Raw genomic sequence first — 8,654 nt, 5'->3', positions numbered from 1 at the left:
CCCGACTCTCTAGAGCTTCAACTGATGTAGTTGAAATAAATCTTGAGACACACAAGACCCATCCCAATATAACAAAGAAAACATACAAGTGGGTCCCTAAAGCTTCTTTAGCGACCATAGCTAGTGCTAAACGACAAGAGCCTGGTAAGAGACGTCCCATTCACCCCAAGAAATGTAAAGAAAAGTTGCGTTGGATTCCTAAAAAACTATTGGAAGCCCAAGGCTACTATAAAGGAAATGATCAAATCTGGGTGCCAAAACGTAAATTGTGCTCTTACTTGTCACCGGGTCCATGTGAGCTCAATAATGTGGCTCCAAAACGAATTGAAGATCGCGGAAAGAAAAAAATCACAGAATGCTACACACCCGCTCCAGAGCTAGTTTGGGTACCAAAGAAAAAACGATTTGTTCCACCTAGCTCAAGAATAGGGAAGTCAAATGAAGCTTCTTCCTCTTCATGTAATTCCTATATGGAAATAGAAGCTTCGACACAACCTCCACCTACCATTGTACATATCCATACAAGCAAGAAAGATTTTGCACCTCCCGTGTAAGTTCACCACCTACAACAACATTGCAAATAAAATCTTGGGAGAGTACCTTACCACCCTTGCAACTAGATGAAACACATAGGGTGGTCAAAAACTATTGGTTAAAGCCTTCACCCATAACAACTTGGAACAATTGGTTTCAAAAGGTGACGACATCATTCCAAAAAGTATGATTTACCCAAGAAGTGTTTCTGTTTTAGAGTTTAGTGATTAGCAAAGTTCTTTCTTCCCAAACTGATGTGCCTCCTAGAGGTATTCTTTGTGTTTCCTCGTGTGTACAGGAACGTGTTGCTGTGGTTAGGATTTGGACCTTCATGGAATCTTTCTCTCGTTCACACTTCAAATCAAGCGCGACCATCAACACAAACAGGTGTTTCTTGTCCATTAGCATTGCCCCTTATCTTTTTTTTCATCCATGTTTGTCTTCTTTGATTGTGATTGGTAGCATAATATTCAACGCATTTGCTTAGTACCAAACATTAAATTCAATGTAGTTTTTTGTCATAATCACTTGTCTAGGTTTAAAAATCAAGCAATCCGACTAAGCTAGTTTGACCAAGCTAGGTGTTAGAGATCTTCTCTTAATACCATGGGGAATGCGTTCCTAATAATCTATGGTTACTTAGGTTCTTAATTTGATTCAGGCAGCATTGTGTGCAATGTACTAGGGCTTTCTAGTGGGCTTAGTCCCTATTGACCTTTAGCTTAAGTATTATAAAGGGAGTTTACTAATGTGATGAGCCTGGGAAGGGTAATAGTGTTATATGACCCCCCAAAGTTACAAAATTAAAATGCTGAAAACGTACAAACAAAAAAAATCAAAGTGCCACAATGTAAAATCTTAAGCTGGAAGAGAAATCTCAGCTTGATTTGGTACTTCACTCACATGTATCACCTATGGTACTAGAGCCCTAGAGGTTCCCAGTGTGGGCGCTTTTCCTTGAAAAGCAAAAAACCCAAGGCATACAAAATAAGCGCACACATCAAAATTGAAACAATGTGAAAAGACTTTGGGGGGTCAAAGAAAAGTAAATAAGTCAGGCGATGATTTCATGAGGATTCCTTTTATCGTAGCTTAACTACAAGGTCTTCTAGGTATAGCCTCTAGTCAGCCCTCGGACATGAAATACTTGGCTCTCGCGATTAAACAACTTAATTGACCAAAGAAAATTGAAAAGCTTGCCCATGGTATTAATAGTCGATCTTTAGTGCCTTTCGATCGTTAAATTAGCGAGCCCAGACTTGTTTAATTTTTTATCTTTACAATTGTTTATACATTTGATTATATTGCAATTTAATGTTTATTGCTGACAAATGGTTTAAAATTCTGTTACCAATCAAATTGTCTGCCTACAACTGCATATGCTTTTTAATTGTATATGAGAATGCAATTACTGTGCCAATGTTGTTTGATTTTGCAGTGACTGAAGAAGGCTAAGGACATTCATCTCAAATGCTCTTCCACCTCAATGAACGAGCTTCAACTCAATAGCTTCCGAGGACGGAATCTACATCAGGAAGGGGGGCATGTTAACCCTCACGCACATTCCTATTGTAACATTTAATGGCCTAATAACTTTTGTGTAGCGGAAATCAGCATGAACATAGTGGGCATTTCATTAGAATAGCTTCCTAATGAGAATTACAAGAGTGCTTGGGTGGAGAGAGCAACAAAAAGCATAACACCTAATTAGATAGCATCGACAATACTTTCAAAAGAGAGAGAAATTAAGCTATTGACAACAGTTGAGGACCGGATTTGCATGGAGCCGGTCCCCCCTCCAAAAGGCTTTGTATTATAGTTTCTCCCATCAAGAGAGACATTGTACAATACAATTCTTTGTGTTCCTTCAAGACTAGCTAGTGCAATGAAGATGGAAGCTTCATACACTAAGCAAAACACTAAATCAAACACAACTTGAATTATCCCCGTTCTCAGACCCAAGACCTCACACACCTTCGAAGATGGTGAGAGCTAGCAGGGTATGAGAGTAGATTGAGAGGAAGAAGGAGTATCTTACGAGAAAGATGTACATCTCCTCACATTATCACTCATATTAGCATAGCTTAGCTTAGTAATTAGCTTGGTAGAGAAGATGAGCATGCATTGAAGCTTGGCTCTTGGTTGGATTTGCATCCACATGCCAAGAGAGTGTTGATGTAGGCTTCTATCTCACAAGCTTGGAGTAGGTGATGAGCTCTCCATTAAAGCTTGGGAGGAGATAGAGTATTCTTCCTTCACACATGGTCAAGTGTGAGTGTGTGTGTGTCAATGCCAAGCAAAAATCAGCCCTCCCTCTCTCTTGGGCGAGCCCTAGCTACTAATTAGGTCTGGCTTTTGCCTCATTGGACCTCCCCAGGTCAAACCAATAGGAATTAAGCAGCATAAGTGATAGCCTTCTGACATGTGTCCCCCTTTACCCTTTTGTGAGAGCTTTAGGTAATTAAATAATTAAACAAAACTCTCATTGGACCCCTTTGTCTCCTGGCCAATAGAAATCAGGCAAGCCATGAGGCTTCTGAATGCTCATTGGACCCTTTGGGAGACTGCCCAATAGTCTTCTAGGAGACTTAATTCTCATTGGTTTCTTTTATTAAATGTTTTTAAATTAATTAAACTACATTTACTCTAGCTTAATTCTCATTGGTCCACTTCAAGGGTCTTCCAATAGGAATTGGGCACACCTTGTGGGCATCTGGCCTAGGGAGCTGACATGTGTCCCTCATTCCCTTTGTGTAAAGGGAGCCTGTGTGTGTGTGTGTGGATTTCTCTCTCATCCCCTAACTTTGGGGCTCGTCCCCTCCCATGTAGGGATGTGAAAAGACTTTTAGGGCACACACTAAGCATCCAATTTTCCCTAGGGTTGACCTTTGGACACAACCTTTGAATTTTGGAACCTTAGCATTTTGGAAGTCTTAATGGGCTGAACCTTAGGGTCTTTTTGGCCCATTGTTTCACATGGCTCTTTTGCAGATGGCCCCCCCTTTGGATCCCTATTTTCCCTCCTTTGGATCCCTACTGTGGCCAGTCTGCTAGCTTAACCAATATTCTAGCTTTTTCTCCCTTGGCACTTCCCCACATTAAATGATCAGTTTAATATGAGAAAATCATTTAGGAGAATTAGATATTGATTATTATGACATTACCTCTCTCTTGAAATCATAGTCGTCCTCGACTATGGTGTAGAATGGATAAAGCATATGCATGAGTCCTTTTCTTAGCGGGTAGAGGATCCCTATGTTACCCTATGACATCATTCCATAATGGATGACTAGTCCATTTGGCGCTTGAGAGCCTGAGGCTGCCGCAAGCATGTCTGCACATTAGTCCTATCAATCTTCCATAGTAGAGTGACAAGCTCTACTTGGTGTTTGGGAGACGTTGTCTCCGCAAACTTGATCTAAGCATGCATACTACTTCATTTTTGTGCACAGAAAAAGAGAAAGAGAGTCTTATAAGACTAAAATTTTGTTCATTTTTAACATTTTGTACATTTGCTTACTCTTGGGAAGCATTGTAAGCATTGACAAGGTTTAGGTTATCCTTTAATTGTATGCCTTGCATCCATCTAGCATCTTCAAAAGGATAATTCTTAAACTTAATAAGATATCGTCGGATAGTCTTACCGCCTCTTAATACCTTGTCTTCATGTCGGAGAATGGACTCGGGCTGCAGCACCTCCTCGTGGTCCTCGATCTCCGGTGGGTCTTCAATAGTTGGTTCTTGAGGTGGCTCTCCTTTGTAAGGCTTTAATAGGCTCACATGAAAAGCATTGTGTATGAGCCAATGATTGGGCAACTTAAGTTGATAGGCCATCTCATTGATTGGCCTAAGAATCTGGAAGGGACCATAATACCTTTTTGCTAGTTTAGCATAGTACTTTTGGTGGCCCGTAGGATTCTTGCCCGTCGTGTGCCTCTTCCCTCAATTACCTCGAAAGGTGCTTTTCCTGTGGAAGTATGTACAGTGTTATTGTAAGCATACTCTACTAAAGGTAAGTACTTCTCCCATTGGGATCTTTGATCTACTTCCGTTACATAGGCTTTCAGTAGATCAAGAATGGTTAGGTTAGCTATTTCACTTTGGCCATCAGTTTGTGGATGATAGGCCGAAGAGAAGTTTACCCTTGTTCCTAAATTCTCAAAGAGACCCTTCCAGAAATTACTGGTCATTCTAGGATCTCTATCCGACACTATGGACATTGGCAAGCCATGGTACTTGAAAATTTGTGAAATGAAGAGGGTTGCCATTTGATGGGCTTTGATAGTCTTTTTGACAGGTATAAAATGAGCTTGTTTACTGAACCTGTCTACTATCGTCCATATTCCCGTATTCCCATGGATAGACTTAGGCAATCCAAAGATAAAATCCATGGATATGCTCTCCCAAGGTGAATTAGGGATTGGCAAGGGTTGAAGCAATCCAAGTTGCTTCCCTCTATCAAATTTTGTCTTTTGACATACCACACATTTGGAAACATACTCGTGTATGTTCACTTTCATGGTAGGCCAATAGAAATATGTTTCAATTCCCTTTAGGGTAGACTGAATCCCTCTATGCCCCGCATATGGGGGAGCATGAGATTCATACATTACTTTCTCACGTAGTGAGTTAGTAACGCATAGTCTATTGCCATAGAGAAGATAACCATCTTGTAAAGTAAATGGTTCTTCTTTCTTCCCTAATGCAAGGGCTGAAATCACATCTCTAAAATCGGGATCAATAGCATACTCATCTATCATTGAAGATAGATCATTGTGAGTTGCTATGGAAACCGCATTCACTCTCGGTCGTCTTGAGAGTGCATCGGCTACTTGATTATGCTTGCCAGCAATGTGAGCAATATGAAAATGAAATTGCGAAAGGAAATTTGCCCACCTCATTTGTTTGTCGGAAAGATTGGTCTGCGTCATGAAGTACTTAAGACTTTGGTGATCCGTTCACAGAATGAAAGGAGTCCCCAATAAATAGTGCTTCCATGAGTCTAAGGCATGTAGAACTGCAAGGAGTTCTTTTTCGTATATGCCTAGAGCTTGCTCAACAGGGTCGAGCCTTCGACTCTCATAGCCTATGGCGTGCCCTTCTTGGAGCAGAACAGCCCCAAGGCAATCACCACAAGCATCACATTGGACCTCAAATGGTTTTGAGAGATCCGGTAGTGTAAGCACAGGTTGAGAGATAAGCTTTTCTTTAAGCTTTTCGAAAGCATTGTTCTCCTTAGCAGACCACGTATACTTAACATTTTTCTTTCTTAGGTCATGTAATGGTCCCGCAATTCGTGAGAACTTTTCTATGAAGCGTCTATAGTATGCACACATACCTATAAAGCTTCTTAGTTCATGAAGATTCCTTGGTTTAGGCCATACTTTTATTACCTCTAACTTGGATGGATCCATTTGGATTCCATCTTGAGAGATAATGTGACCTAAATATTGAATCTCTTGCAAGAAAAATTCACTTTTCTTTCGATTAACATAAAGTTTATTCTCTCTTAAAACTTGAAATATTACCTGGAGGTGTTGCTTGTGTTCCTCCAATGAATTAGAGTAGATGATAATATCATCAAAGAACACTCCAGTGAAGGTTCGATGAGGCCTGAACAGCTTCTCCATCAAGCGGTTGAATGTGGCTGGTGCATTAGTCAAGCCAAAAGGCATGACAATGTATTCGTAAAGACCAAATGTAGTACGAAATGCGGTCTTTACAATGTCTTGATCAACTATCCTTATTTGATGATAGCCACTTTTTAGGTCAATCCTACTGAAGTAGGTCGATCCTTGTAGCTTATCAAATAGGTCTTCTACCCGTGGAACGGGAAACCTATTCTTGATAGTGATCCTATTTAGTGCTCTATAGTCGACACACATACGATATGTGCCGTCTTTCTTTTGCACTAATAGCACAGGTGAGCAAAATGGAGATGAGCTAGGCCTAACCATGCCCTTCTCAACTAACTCATGCACTTGCCGCATAATCTCCTCTTGTTGAGCTTGAGAAACTGTATAAGGAGGTTTGTTAGGCGGTGAACTTCCTGGAAGAAGTTCAATTGCATGGTCATCATTACCTCGTTTAGGAGGTAGCTCACAAGGGATGTCGTCAATAAAAACATCTTGAAACCCCTTGAGAAAATTGGATAACTCTAATTCCTTTTGGTTGCTTTTATTTTCTTTTGCTAAAGCATTAGGTTCATTTTGAGAATCTTTAACAAAAATCATGTACACGGAAATAGAGCTCTTTATTGACTTGTTGAAAGCTGGTGTATGTACAATGGGGATGGTGTTACCCATCTCCTTAGCATCTATATACATGTCCTTTTCCCTGAACTTAAAGGAGATTCTCCTTTCAGGAAATTTAACATCGGCAGCCAGGCGGTCAAACCATGGTGCCCCTAGGATTACATCCTCATGCTTGAGAGGAGAGATAAAGAAGTCCTCTTTGTCCACATAGCCTTGGACATGAAGCCTCAATTTCCCGATTAAGGGAGTGACTGAAGCTTCTTGCCCCTTGAAGGCACTGTCTGCGGGTAGGATATCTCCCATCTCGTAGGATTGTATGCCTAGCTTGGTGGCTAACTCCATAGATATGAAATTGTGAGTAGAACCAGGGTCAAAGAGAATAAAAGCATCATGTTCTCTTACCTTTCCCCAAGCATGGCATAGAGGAGATCCTTTGTGGTGAGTTTGGTGAATCTCCTCCTCTTGGATTTCAACCAAAGAAGCTCTAGGAGGATCTTGGCGGTTGTTCTTTTGGGGACAAGCGCGGTACGCATGCCCTTGTTCGCCGCACTTGAAACACCGGTTATCCTTACGATAACGCTCAAGCTCTTCAGGAGAGAGTTTATTCTTTCCTTTGTAAACTCCCTTCTCTTTAGCTTTGTTGGAATTGCCCTTAGGAGACTTTTGGACATTGTCCTTCCCCTTAGGCTCATTGGAACCCTTGTTTTCCGGGGGCTTATTATTTCTTTTACCCCCCGTTTGGAAATTGATTCGCGAGGCCACCATAGTATGGTGTATTACCGCCGATATGGTACGTGGCCTTTGGGAGTTGACATACTCCGCCCCCCGATCACGGTATAGGCGAGTTGGGGACCTTACAAGAAGAGATAATCCTTAGCAGGAATTTATAGGTGCATTTTTGCATGCTCTTATAAAGATCTCAAGGGAGTAGATCTTGACATCTATCAGCATACTCTACCCATGGAAGATGATGCTAAGCCGAACAGAAGAAGACCCTATACCTATAATGAGACATTTGCAAAAAAGATAAAGATATTGAAAAACTCAAGGAAGAAGAATTTCAATGAAATTGAACACACCGACTCAGTGTCTCCAATTGTGATGGTAACAAAGAATAATGAAAAATTGAGTGTGTGAAAACCTCAAGAAGGTGAATGTTGTGACCCTACAAGATAACTACCCTCTTCCTATTGCCAATCATGTCTTAGAGAGAGTGGTTGAAAAAGAAGCTTATAGCTTTGTGGATGGATTCTTTGGTTACGATTAGCTAGGCATTGATCTTAAAGATCATCACAAAATGGCCTTTTGCACAAAATGGGGAATATGTGCATACAAAGTCATGCCTTTTGGGTTGACAAATGCACCAACAACATTCTAAAGGCTAATGAGCCATGCTTGCAAGTAATATCTGAGAAACTTCTTAGAAGTTTATATGGATGACATGTGCGTGGATGCATCCAAAAGAGAAGAGCATTTTAAAATGGAGTGTCTTCGAGAAATGCCATCTATGAAGAATTTTTTTAAATCCTAAGAAATGTGTATTCATGGTTAGGCAAAGAAAAATTATTGAATATATTGTTTTAAAGAATCGTATTGCTATGGCTATGGAAAAAGTGGTAGTGATTGTTGAGATACTACGGCTATGGAGAAAGTGCCAGTGCTTGCTGAGATGCCTAGACCAACTAATGTCAAGGAAGTCTAAGCATTTATGATATTTTGGATATTCTCAAAGATTTACCTACATGTATGCTATAATTGCTAAACCAATTTATGGCTTAATCACTCAGTTTCTATGGATCACCAAGTGCGAGGAGTCATTCCAAAAGCTCAAGCAAGCTTTTCCTTCAACACCTATTTTAAAGACTC

Source organism: Adiantum capillus-veneris, chromosome 24 (genome assembly GCF_014529385.1).
Source record: "Adiantum capillus-veneris isolate H3 chromosome 24, ASM1452938v2, whole genome shotgun sequence".
NCBI lineage: Eukaryota > Viridiplantae > Streptophyta > Polypodiopsida > Polypodiales > Pteridaceae > Adiantum > Adiantum capillus-veneris.
Note: the sequence above shows the minus strand (reverse complement) of the source record.